At 47.4% G+C, this 13,797-nt stretch overlaps 1 protein-coding gene across 1 annotated transcript in view; it reads left to right on the forward strand.

Moving 5' to 3' along the window:
* CREB3L2 (cAMP responsive element binding protein 3 like 2) overlaps window positions 1-13,797 on the forward strand; it is a 90,469-nt gene that overhangs the window by 16,537 nt on the left and 60,135 nt on the right. The gene's annotated exons all lie outside the window — the stretch shown is intronic.

The following is a 13,797-nucleotide window of genomic DNA, read 5'->3' on the forward strand; positions in this document are numbered from 1 at the left end:
TGCTCTGGTTCGGCCTCACTTGGAGTGCTGTGTTAAGTTTTGGGCACCCCAGTTGAAGAGGGGTGTAGACAAACGAGTGTGTCCAGAGGAGGGCAACAAAGATGGTGAGGGGGTTGGAGACCAAGACGTATGAAGAAAGGTTGGGGGAGCTTGGTTTGTTTAGCCTAGAAAGGAGGCGACTGAGAGGGGATTTGATAAGCATCTTCAAGTATTTAAAAGGCTGCAATATAGAGGATGGAGCAGAGTTGTTCTCTCTTGCCCCCGAGGGAGGGACCAGAACCAATGGGATGAAATTAATTCAAAAGAAATTCTGTCTAAACATCCAGAAGAAGTTCCTGACAGCCGGAACAGTTTCTCAGTGGAACAGGCTTCCTCGGGAGGTAGTGAGTTCTCCTTCTTTGGAAATTTTTAAACAGAGGCTGGATAGCCATCCGACGGAGAAGCTGATTCTGTGAAGGTTCAAGGGGGTGGCAGGTTACAGTGGATGAGCGATAGGGTTGTGAGTGTCCTGCATAGTGCAGGGGGGTGGACTAGATGACTCATGAGGTCCCTTCCAACTCTATGATTCTATGACTGCAATTTGTGAACACTTTTCACCACCACCACCACCTCTTCATGTTCTCCCCCACAATGGAAACTGACTTCTTCTCTTCTGGTCTCCTCCTGGTTTCTTGTTTCTTCTGGAAACCTACTGCCTCTCTTGTGGTCTCCCTGTTGCTCCTGAAAAAGTTGAAAGTGCTTGTCTCTCTCCACCGTCTCCCTTCCAGGGCTTATAAGAATGGAGGCAGTGGCTTTGATTATCAGCATTTTGCAGGGGCGGAGGGGTTAGCCTCTTCTTACCTGTGCTGCAGCTCTAATCCAAAGGGATGTGTGTGTGTTTGTGCTTGGGCACTGCTGGTATTAACTTCAAAACCGCTGCAAAGCCAGCCATGCATTTCCCACCATGTTCCCTAGTCAGAATCCAGGTGTGATTTCTTTTTTAACTGTTTGTATTCTCTTCAAGGCTTCTGGGGATGTTACGCTTTTGCATTTGGAGGATGCAAACTTGAGAATGTGGATGCAAATGGTTGACACTCTGCAAACGAAGGGCTAATTGGAAGTTGTTAAAAAAAACACAAAGCAACATGTCAACATGCTCTAGTTCGAAGGAAAATAAATATTAAAGAGGTATTGTTGAGGCAGGTGTTCTAAAATCAGAAGTGAAATTAATGCAGCAGCTGAAGGTTGTTGGAGGAGGGGGGTAAGAGAAAACCTACTCTGATTAGCTACATAAAGGTGTTTTTCAGTTTCAGGTTACTGCTAATTATATAATATACAGTTTTCAGTACTGGTGCTGGAATGAAACATCTGTGTTAACCTTGGTTTCTGCTTGCAGTTTCCCAGCATTACATGGACGACTGAAGGCGATCGCTCACGTTCTTGTTCTCACAGACTGTAAGACTGTGTTGGGCTGTTTCATCTAGGACTACAGGTAGCAGTTTGCATGCACAAAGGCTTCTCCAAATCAAAAATGCACTTTATGTAGAAGATTAGCAGATCCCTGATCTGCTACTTTTCTGCATGAAGGGATTTTTTAAAAAATAGAGGAGCATTCCATTACATTAGACTCCATCTGTAGTCTGAAGTGGAGCTGCAAATTTATGATCTCAATCAAGCCAGTTATTCATAGAGATACAACGTCCCTAGAGTAAATTTATACCCATTTATCATATATTCATAGATCTAATAAGCACAGTTTACTGGAATAAGTCTATAAATTTAGATGGACAGGGATTGTTAGCTAGTAAAAAAAACAGCCTTTTGTTCTCTTGTGCTTGGAGTAATGCTTAATTTGCAGGCATTAGTAGGTGTGGTTTTGCATGGGATGCAGATATGCATGGTTGCATGCTAATATATGAAGAACACCCAGACATTTAAGGCACTTACAAAAAGCTAATTTAGGGACCTTTAACCTTTCTGAGACTGAGGACTCTTTTGGAATTCTGATGGACATAACCACAAAATGGCTGCTGTAGGAGGTGGAGCCAGTCATAAATTGTCAGGGATTGAGGTTGTGTATAACTCAAATAGTAACTTTTTAACTCGGACAGAAACTCTTACTAAAAGAATGCCTTTTAAATCCGCACAGCCGGTCCGAAGCCCTGCTTACCTGTCCTTTCCACTTTCTAACAGCACTTGACGGGGGACACGGTGGCCACAGGCACCCCTGAGCTAGTTAAAAACTGGCCAGCTCCATAAGAGCAATGTTATTTCCTACCTTGTGAAAGCCAATCTGTTCTTGCCTGTCCTGGATAAAAAGGTCACTTCCTGTCTAAGATCAATGAAGCAAAGGAAGTGGCATTTCTGCCATTCTTGGGGACCATTTGGGATACTATTTTTGGCAGCTGGGGTTAATGCCTTTTACATCCTCTCTGGTAGGCAGACATTTAGTCTGTGTAGCCTTCCAGGTCACTTCATCCGTGTTTAAGAGAACCGAGCATGTAAAAGTATGTGTCGTTCTGCGGATATTTAACCCTGGTGCTAGTTTTGTTCGATTTGTTTGATAGCATTTATCGTCTGGTTTTCTGGGGACAACTGCCTGTTTTGCACCGGAATTCCTGCATCTGACTCTGCTAGAAGAAAACATCTTTCGGATTTTTGCAGGCTTTCTTTAGGTGACGTTATGCTGCAAATGAGGCTCAAGCTAGGAGAAACATGGAACACTGACTCATGCTGTTTAAAAAATAAGTAATAAGTTGTGGGTGGCTGGTCATCACAGAGACTGTTTTAAGGAGAAGATGATGCTGCCTGCCACAACACTCTTGTTAGTCAGAACTCCCCCCCCCCTTTTCCTTCGCAAAGTCTCCTGTCCACAGGCTCATCGAGGTTAGGGACTCCTGAATTAGCTTTTTGTAAGTGTCTTTAAAGAGCCTCTTGTGGCGCAGAGTGGTAAGGCAGCCGTCTGAAAGCTTTGCCCATGAGGCTGGGAGTTCAGTCCCAGCAGCCGGCTCAAGGTTGACTCAGCTTTCAGTCAGATTAGCCATAGGCACACCCCTAGTTGCCATAAGCAAGAGCCTCTTGTGGCGCAGAGTGGTAAGGCAGCAGACATGCAGTCTGAAGCTCTGCCCATGAGGCTGGGAGTTCAATCCCAGCAGCCGGCTCAAGGTTGACTCAGCTTTCCATCCTTCCGAGGTCGGTAAAATGAGTACCCAGCTTACCTCCCTCCGGGGAGGGCGGTATATAAGTATGATAAATAAATAAATAAATAAATAAATAAACGGTCATGACTGGGGAAGGCACTGGCAAACCACCCCGTATTGAGTCTGCCATGAAAACGCTGGAGGGCGTCACCCCAAGGGGCAGATATGACCCGGTGCTTGCACAGGGGATACCTTTACCTTTATCTTTTAAGTGTCTTTAATGTCTGATTGTTTCTCATATATGAGCATGCAGCCATGCTTATTCCATTCTGCAGCAGCTTTACGGATCAAAAGATTTAGCAAAAAAAAAGGAAGAAAGAAAAAAGAAAAGAAAATCATGCTGCCATTTATTTATTTTTTTAAAAGAACCCAACAGATTTAAGTGAAACAAAACCATTCTTAGGTATTTCCTGGTTTAGGATGCAGAAGCATGTGACCGTGTTATTTATCCCAGAGTTTTCTTGGAAACGGCGGATGAGCAGTCTGCTGGGAATTTTACGATTCCCTATTGGAACGGGGCCAAGTTGAAATGGGAAATGTGCCAGAACGGCTGCCTTTCCAGGTGACACAATTACATTGCACTGCATGTCCTTATTTAAAAACCTTGGTTTTCAAAATACATAACGCTGGCCTTCCTTAAAGAGGGTCCAAGACCAATACTAACGGATGTGCATCCCTTTACTCCCTCCAGACGAGGCTGGGTGCACTCCTTGATTTGGCGCTCTGAACAGCCATGTGGACTAGCTCTGGTGTCTTAAACATTTGGGCTGGCAAAAAACTGATGTCTCATTTTGTCCTTGAGCCAGACTGCCGAAGGAACCCTGGGAGAGCATCCCTCTGGCGCTAGAAGGACCAATCTGCTTGCAACAGGGGTGAAGCCTGACTCGGTGCTCCTATCCAGCTGCCCAGAAAATTGGTCCTTCCTGGCTCTCTCCTGGCTTTATGGCCCAAGGCAGAAAGCAGAGCAGGGCCCCCAAACAACATGGTTATCTTTCCAGCCTTCAAGGTTTGGCTTTGCATGGCTCCAGTTTTGGGGGCCGTAACTCCAGGACCTGGAGTGTGGCTGGAAGAGGAGGCTGGTGATATTGGCAAAGGAAGTGGGCTCTAACTTCCCAGGGACACAGCGTCTGTATCCCTTAAGGTGGGGCAGCTGCCGGGGCCCAGGACTTTTTTTTTGGGGGGGGGGTCCCACTGCTGCTGGTCTCCTGCTCAGGCACCTCCCATGAGTCTTCCAGACCCTAATGTAGGTGAACAAAGGGCGGCTACAGACCCTTCTCCTAATCTACCCTGCAGGGTTGTTGTGAAGATAAAATGGGGTCCATAGGGGCATGCATGCTGCCCTGGGTCCTCGGAGGAGGTGTGTGTGTGTGTGGGGGGGGGATTAGTATGTTGATCAAAGCATATCAGGGGTTGTTTTTTTTTGCCCAGATCGTTAGATATTTTCAGCCAATCCTGAACAGACAGAAATTCCTCAGTGGCATGGCATTTCAGGAAGGCAGGCACGCTCTGTACCCAACCTCCCACCTGGAATCATTAAGGGAGGATGTGTGATGGTGCAAAGCATTGGCACACCTGGTGGCCAAGGCGTCAGCACTCTCTGCTGCATACACTCGCCATTGCTGTCAGAGGATGGGTGCGTAGGGGTCAAGGCAACCGAGCATCGGTGCTGGAGGGGCTTGTAAATGGGAGAAGGACACACGGGTGTGGGGATGGAAAGGAAGGCTCGAGGGGGCCCTGGGGAGGGGCAGATGGGAGCCCCTGGGTGCTGCTTGCCTTGGATCTGTGAAAACCTGGAACCAACCGTGACCTTTGCCTTCGTTGTTGTAGCTCTTGTGACACCGTGAGCCCCACAGGAGAGTGCTAAATTCCATTTGACTCAGGAATACTTTGACTTCCCAGTCTGACTCTGGACAGGGCCGACTTCAACTCTTGATTGAGAGCCCCCCTCCAGGGGGGCCAGTTTGGTATAGAGAGCCAATTTGGTGTAGTGGTTAGGAGTGCGGACTTCTAATCTGGCATGCCGAGTTCGATTCTGCACTCCCCCACATGCAGCCAGCTGGGTGACCTTGGGCTCGCCACGGCACTGATAAAGCTGTTCTGACCGAGCAGTGATATCAGGGCTCTCTCAGCCTCACCCACCCCACAGGGTGTCTGCTGTGGGGAGAGGAAGGGGAAGGCGACTGTAAGCCACTTTGAGATGCCTTCTGGTAGAGAAAAGCGAGATATAAGAACCAACTCTTCTTCTTCTTCAGTAAAAGAGGAATTTCTCTTTGCATCCCTGAGTACCTGGGGCAGGGAACTGTTGGCACAGGGCTGTAGTTGGCGTATGCCATCTGCAGGCTGCGTATTGTGCATGATGAGCCTTAACTGTTTGTTTTTTTAACTATGGCAAACATCCTGGTTTGTTCCCCCACACTGTCCTCGCACGCTCCCTGGCTGCACAGATGTCTGGCCAGAGCGAAGGCAAGCAAACCAGCGTTTCCTGGAAGCAGCCCAAAATTTGGAGGTTCCTCTGCGAGCCAAATTGGGGTTTTGCAATCTGACCGTAGTTAAATGGCAGTTTCGGGTGAGGTCTGAACTGCAACATATACAGGTCGAGTGGATGCTTTAAAAAGCGCTTTATAGCTCTCTGTGGTGTGAGTGCCTGAAAACTAGAAAACTAGTATGGGATGTGCTTACTTCTGAACCTGTTCATGGGTATGCAGCAAGGTTTGTGCTTTTATCATATCTATAGCCTGCCTTTCTGCTCAAAGGAGAACCGGAGCAGTTTATATAGTTCCCCTCTCCTCTGTCATCACAACAACCCTGTGATGGAAGAGTGTGTCTGACTGGCCCAAGATTACCCAGCAAGCTTCAGTGACAAGATGGGGATTCAAATTTGGGGCTCTCAGATCTTGGTACAAAACCATGGAATGTACAGCAGTGGTCCTCAACCCGCGGCCCGCAGCCCGGCACTGGGCCGCAAAGACCATGGCGTCGGGCTGGTGCTCCCTCTCCCCGCCCCCCCCCCCCCCGCAGTAAAAAACTTCCCAGGCCGCAAGCTTGCGGCCCGGGAAGCTTCTTACTGCGGGAGGGGGGGGGAGAGGGAATCAAGGCCGCGGCCGCACATTGCGCATGCGTGGCACTTTCGCGCATGCAAGCATGCGCGGAAGTGCCGCGCATGCGTGATTTTGGCCGTGCATGGTACATGTGTGCATGCGCGGCCCCCATGCGCATGTGCGGTGCACGGGCGCCCCCCGCATGCGCAGCATGCACGGGCGGGCAATTGCCCTGCCGGTCCCCAGCCTCAAAAAGGTTGGGGACCACTGATGTACAGGATATCCTCAGATGGCAGAAATTAGAATCAGAATCATAAAGTTGGAAGGGACCTCATTGACCATGAGCTCATTTTGCTTTTGGCCATTGTTGTAAGTGGTGAGAAGTCATGAATGGCAGACATTAAGGAAAAGTGCGGAAGCCGTCTATTGCTTAACGCTTGTTCTTTGTGTAACACGTCCCAAAAGGTGTGTATATGGGGAAAACCTCAGTTTATTTGCCAAGGATAACAAAATGGTTTAGGCTGCCCTAGAACAAACGAGGACCTCCTAGTAGAACCAGCAGGCCTAACTTGAGGTTTGGTGGCAAAGTCACTCAAAGACACCTCAAAAGATTAACTTCAGTTTTCCAGCTGCTAAGATGTCAGACTTGGCTGGGCTAAACCAGCTGTACATTTCTAGCAAGCCTCTTACTCCAAGAAAACCACACTAAACATTCCAAATTCGCAATTGGTTTTGTTTTGATGAGGTGTTTTTGTTTGTTTTGAATATTTTAAGGCATGTTTTTGTTATGTATTTTTTGATCTGTCAGTTGCCCTGGTGAATGTGGAAAGGTGGGGTATAAGTTTTATACCACATAACAATGTAGTTCCTTGATCTGGCAGTTCTAGCATTGACTTCCATTAATTTCTTGGCTACTTATATGCAAACTAGGGGCCAAGCCCATTGCATTCAGGAATACAACAGGCACTAGATTGGAGGTGGTGGTAGGAGAACTCTGCAGATGGCCTCTTCCTCCCCCCAGGACCTGGAAAGGCTGCAGGCTGGAGGCCCCTGGGAAGGGAACTCACTACAGGGGCAGCTTTCATGCAGCATGGATCTGCAGCCTTGGAGAGAAGTGGAAGGAGAGGGGGTGGGGGACAGAAGGTGGTTGGCCGGCCGTTGGCTAGACAGGCAAGCCGATTGGAGGAGGAGGCATTCAGGGGTGGGACAGCTGCCCTGAGTGGGTGTTAAGCACCGAGTGGCACTTAAGCTGTGAGACCAGCTCCTCCTCCTAGCCCTTACCAGAAATATTATGGAACAGACAAATAAAGGAGGACGAACAACAACCCCATGTACCTTGATTCTTTACAGTCATGCATCCTTAGAAATTGTCTCAGAGAACTTCTGAACGTGCATCTCTTGTCCCCTTCTCCCTTTTAAGGTTTTTGTTATCCTTTATGGCAAGAAAATAGAAAACTTTTCAGAATGCATGACTTCCTAGTTGCATTGGAACTAGGGCTTCCAAACTTCAGACGTCACTTGGAGATCTCCTGAAATCACGGCTGATCTCCAGACTACAAGGGTCAGTTCTCCTGGAGAAAATGGATGCTTCAGAGGGTCGTAATTATGGCATTGTATTCCACTGAGGGCCCTCCTTCGGCTCCAATCCCTAATCTCCAGGAATTTCCCAGCAGAGAGTTGGCTACCATAGTTGAAGCCCAAGTCTGAGGCATTGTTTAGTTTTTTTCAGAGGTGACAGACTATAAAATATAGCCCAGACCTGTTCCTCTGGTTGTTCTGGGTGCACATCTACCCTGGCAAGAAAGTTCCAAGAGGCTTAATATATAAAAAGGAGGGAACAAGCATCAGCTCTCTGGCTCATCTGGCTTTAGAGCAAGGGACTCTCATTCAGACTCCTTGGTATGTTTGCATATGGGGTTGGTTTATTTTGACAAGGCCTAACACGGACCGTTTCCGCATGGAGGGGTAAAACGTGAGTGGCTTCCTGCTTGCAAACGTGGGATGGTAAACCTAGTGTTTGCAGCCCTTCTCACGGGAGACTCCTCCCGTGTTTTCCCTCTGCCTCCTGCCTTTTTCCTCCTGACGAGGCTGCAAGGAAAAGGAAAACGAACTTCTCTCTCCACGCCTTGGCTTGTCAATCACAGCAAGCCACCAATCCCAGCATAGCAATTCTTTTGTGGACTGAAACTTTCTTTCCTCCCCTTCCGAAGCCCCGGAATGAATAATAAAAGGCACTTCCACATTGCTATGTGGTAATGCCACAACACAGATGAATTGTTAGTAAAAATTAACACTGCTGCGTTGCTATGGAGAAACGGCAGAACTGTACAGCATTCCCCTCCCCCTTTGGGATTCGTGTTCTTTTGGACTTTATTTATGTCTGGGTGGATTTCTGAGATGCTGAACATGGTACCTGGAGCCCAAAAAGTCATTTTTGTAAATGGCTGGCTTAACAACATAGTGCTCAGACCCCTGTATGACTGAGAGAAGGATGCTAGATTCCCCCCCCCTTTCCAGCTCATTTCCCACCTGCCTGATCCCAAAAACACCATGTACACTTTAAAGATGATTTTATTTTACCTTTGGCAATGTAGGTTTGTGGTCGGGCTGCAACATGGACCACCTTATTAAACAAAAATTACTTGGGGCAGGAAATTGAGAGGGGAGGGCGGATATGAGGGCGGAACAACGCTGCAGAGACTAACACCTTTCCCCCTGCATACAGGGTTACCCCTGGTCGATCACTGGTTGCTTTTCTCAGTCCTGTTTGTATTTCATTTGGTGAATTTCCGGCCTGGTGGACCAACTCCATTTTACATACCCTGCAGAACTGGTTAAGGTCCTACAGGGCTCGGATCTCATTCAGTAGGGCCTGAAAAAGCCCTGGCCCTGCTTGAGGCAAATTTGATCTCCTTGGGGTCAGGGATCCTGAGCATATTTTGGTCTGCGAATCTTAAAGCTCTTTGGGGGACATCTTCCCCTGTGTACACATGTTTTGCTCTCAGAGCTATTTCTGAGTGTCTGTTAATCCCCAGGAACAAAATTTCAGGGGGTTCAGCAGACTGCAGTGGGAGTGGAACTGATCTCCGGACTCTGGAGAAGAGCCATTATTCCGGGAGATCTCCATGCCACGCTGTCCTCCCTAGCCCCCATCGGGAAACAAGGCAGGGTATAAACTATGTAAATATAGTAAATATAATGAACTATTAGGATTCACTTTAGGATTCACACAGTTTTTCTGCTGCTCCAAGGGGAAGGATTTCTTTGGCAACGGCATGTGCAGGTACCTGTGGCTAAACCTCTCAGTAACTTCATTAAAAAAAAGAGAAAGCATCCACAATAGATAAGATTATCCTCCTCCCCAGTCAGCACCCGAGAGCTGAGAGAATGAACAGTAAAGGTAATGAATGAGGATGCAAGAGAGAAGCAGCCAAGGTTTATTACTCCTCAACCACAAGAGATCTTCCAAACCAGCACAGACAATATTCAGTCCACAGCAGACAGCACTGCAGTGTGTATTGTGCCGGTGGCATTACAAAAACCACAACCAACTAGCATTTGGAGGGTAGGTGGAGGAAAAGTTGGGAGGAAAAACCGAAGCAACAGCCCCGGATGAATGCGCTCTGTCTTCTCAGAAATGCTTGCGGGAATAAATGGCGTTCGCTGTGCAGAAAAATGCTAGTGTGCAGACCCTGCGTTGTTTGCATTCCTGCAGAAACCTGTTTGGCAAAGGGGGGGGGAGTGGACATGGGGCCTAACTCGAACCAATTTCAGCTCATGAAAAAAAGAATGCCTGTGTCTAGCTGCCAGAGCTAGTTTCTCCTTCCTCTAAGACTGGGAGGGAGGCGTCCTTTTCTACTTCCTGGCTGCATAGTTGTGTAAATTGTGGTTGTTTGCGTGAGCTGTCTCGACTGTCTCTTGAACACTTCTGAGATGTGGCCAGTGCACCACATCTTGTGCTGATAAGTACCCTCACTTCCCAGTCTCCAGATCAGGGGTGATCAAACTGTGGCCCTCCAGATGTCCATGGACTACAATTCTCATGAGCCCCTGCCAGCATTCGCTGGCAGGGGCTCATGGGAATTGTAGTCCATGGACATCTGGAGGGCCACAGTTTGACCACCCCTGCTCTAGGTTATGCTCTAGGTTTCTGAGAAAACAGGAAACTGTCATGCAATTCTCCCTCCCACCTTGCCTCTTCCCAGACCGGTGGAATAACGGTTTCAACTGTTTAAATAGCCATGGAAGGCAAAGAGCTCTATAATTGAATGTGTTTATCCAGGGCCTGATTCATAGACTAAGTGGGACTGTGATGCCTTCGCATAACTTTCTGTATGAGAGAAACCTCTGAGACTCTGAAGCTAGCTAAGAGAGAGGTACATGCTGGAGCTTTGTAACATTTAGGAATCACGTCGAGAGGACAGTAAGAAAATGTCTCCCTTCGTAATAAAAGAACGCAGTCGCCCAGAGAAATCGCTAGCAGTGATTTTGCAGTGAATCAAGGCAAAAGGAAGGTTCGCATAATGTGGTCGAGGTCACTAAGATGGCTTCCAAAGTTAACTATGGGTGGTTCAATCTTTGCTGAATTTGTCTGACAGCTAAATGGATCCTCTTTGTTTAGAAGCAGTAGGGATGCCAGCCTCCAGGCAGGACCTGAGGATCTCATAGAGTTGGAAGGGACCTCCAGGGTCATCTAGTCCAACCCCCTGAACAATGCAGGAACTCACAACTATCTGCCCACCCATAGTGACTCCAATTCCACATCACAGAATTGCAGCTCATCTCCAAACTACAGAGATCAGTTCTCCTGTAGAAAATGGATGCCTTGGAGGGTGGACAGCAAGCGTGGTGCAGTGGTTAAGAGCGGCTGTTTGATTCCCTGCTCCTCCACATGCAGCAGCTGGGTGACCTTGGGCTTGTCACAGCCCTGATAGTGCTATTCTAAAAAAAAAAATTGGTTGCTTCCTATGGTGGTTCTTTCCAGTTTCCTTATCTGGGTCGCCGAAGGCAAGAAGAAATATTTCAAATTCTTTTAGAAAGAAATTTGAATAAAATCACACAACGGTCCTGGCCTTCTGGACCAAGTGTGCTATACAGATGGCAAAGCAAGTAAAGTTTCTGGGTCATCTGATTTTCAAAACATGCATTTCAGACTTGAAAAGTCCTAAAACTCCCTCAGGGTCTATAACGTTTCCTCCCAGCTGGGTGTGCTTTGTAATTTTTTTTTTAAATGCAGGCTGGCAAAAATACTGGAAAAGAGTGAATTTGGAAGGAGGCATGGCTGCACAGTGTACGCCTGCCCAGCAGTTATAAGGGGTGTATTTATTTGGAGACTGGCCAGCTCTCCCGCCCTGTGGAATGCATCCCGTCTCCTCCAACAGTCCAGAGACGGAAGGTGGAGCCAGAAGGCATTCTAGGACTTCTGCTCCAAATCTTTTCTTTCTCTGCAAGGGGGAAGGCGGGTGTTTGTTTGTTTTTTAATCAGGGTGTGGAGCCTGATGTTCATTTCTCAGCTCTCCCCTCTTTATCAGGCCTGGAAATGCTTTTGGGGCTTCTAAAGTGGGTTTCATTCTGACTGATTCTGATTCTGCAAGGTCATGGACAGAGACCTTTTCCAGCTCAAGATCCTGTTAACTGAAGATACCCATAGTAAGAGCTTTACTGGATCAGACCAGTGGTCCAGTTTCCCATCTCATACGGTGGCCGACCAGTTCTTCTGGAAGGCCAACAACAGGGCATAGATGCCAAGGCATAGATGTCAGGGCATAGATGCCAACAGGGCATAGATGCCCTTATGTTCCCTCCTGGCTCTGGGATTCCAAGGCTGACTGCCTCTGACCATGGAAGTTCCTTTTATTTACCATGGCTGGTAGCCACTGATGGAATTTGTCTAATCCCCCTTTGAAGCTGTCCCTGTGGCTATCACTAAATCCTTCGGCACCAAATTCTCCGTTCTAATCACTTTCTGTGTCAAGAAGTGTTTTCTTTTGTCCGTACCCAGGATTGCACCAAGGTGCTGCCCACACCCTACCACTGGGCCCTCCTCTTGTTGTCTTCCAGTCTTTCCAAAGAGAGCCCATAAATGTGACTCAGATTCTCCCTCTTCCCCCTTTTTCAATGATTATTTTGAATTCAAAACTGAATTTTACAGACTCTGGTTTCTTGGTGTAATTGCGGGGACCAAATGGATATTGTGCTTGTCTCAAGGCCAGACTAGACATGCCAGTGGGCTGGAAAGGACATGAAGGGGAAGAAATGTGCATCAGATAATAGGAGAGATTTACGCTCCACAGTAGGTCCTTGTAGCTCCCTTCTGTTGCATCTTTTGTCTGTCAGCAGCATTTACAGCCACAAGATGTTTGTTTTACTTCTACTGGAAGTAGCAGCTCCAGAAATCTACATGATGTTGTGTTCCTCTGTGAAGATTTAACAGTCCCCGCCTCTCCCTGTGTGTGTGTGTGTGTAAATAGTGCACAGTCAGATCTTGGGAGCTAAGTAGGGATTATCCCTGATCAATTTTTGGATGGGTAGGGGTGAAGAAGTCTAGGGTTGCTACCCAGAAGAAGAATTGGCTTTTGCACTTCACTTTTTACTCTGAAGGAGTCTCACAGTGGTTTACAGTCACTTACCTTTCCTCTCCCCACAACAGACACCCTGCTAGGCAGATGAGGCCAAGAGAGCTTTGAGGAAACTGGGACTGGTCCAAAGTCCCCCAACTGCATGTGGAGGAGTGGGGAATCAACCCCCATTCTCCAGATTAGAGGTTCCTCTGGAAGGCCAGCAACATTTCCCTTTATTAGTTACACTCTCTCCAAATGCTAAATTGGAACCAAAGCCCCGGAATAATGCACACTAATTGTATTTATTACGTTTTAATGTGAATTAGTTATTATAGCAAAATGGCTTTTTCAGTTTGTTACGAGACTGGTTAATATCTGGATGCACATGGCAACTCTGAGCAAGCTTTAAGACTGTGTGTGATCATTTTTGGCCTCAGACATAGCGTTTTTAGCTAAATTTTGTGTTTCTGCCAATAGCTGCATCTCTAGTTTCATCTCTTCTTCCCCTTCTTGGATACTGTCCTATTGGACTCTTACGTTGTTTTCATAGTTTGGGTGAGCGAAGGCATTTATCATGGAAATCACGCATATGTCTCCTGGCTTCGTATTCACCGGTGCTGGGATTAAAGGGCCACTCCTGAGTTCCAAAAATCGCTGGAATACGTGACAGTTGAATTTTCAGTGTTTTGCCTGGACAGATTGAGCATAGCAGATGCTTGCAGTAACTGTGCTACATTTGAAAATGCATGAGCAAGAATAGAAACACACACCCACACCCCGTATTCTAGCTGTAAATTGAAGAAGGACCTGGGAGCAGCTAGATGACTAGAAGGGCGACATCTGTTGGCTACGCTCCCTGATCTCCTTAGTATTTGGGGTTCATAATCCATATCTTAAGGATTGAGGAGGGGGGAGTTAACAGGTATGAAGAGTCTGTTAGGGGTATTCACCTGGTTGGAGAAGACCCTCGGGGTAACAGTTCCTGATGTGGTGATGCCCTGACTAGAAGTGATGCCCTGC

The sequence above is a fragment of the Paroedura picta genome, chromosome 5, assembly GCF_049243985.1.
Source record: "Paroedura picta isolate Pp20150507F chromosome 5, Ppicta_v3.0, whole genome shotgun sequence".
NCBI lineage: Eukaryota > Metazoa > Chordata > Lepidosauria > Squamata > Gekkonidae > Paroedura > Paroedura picta.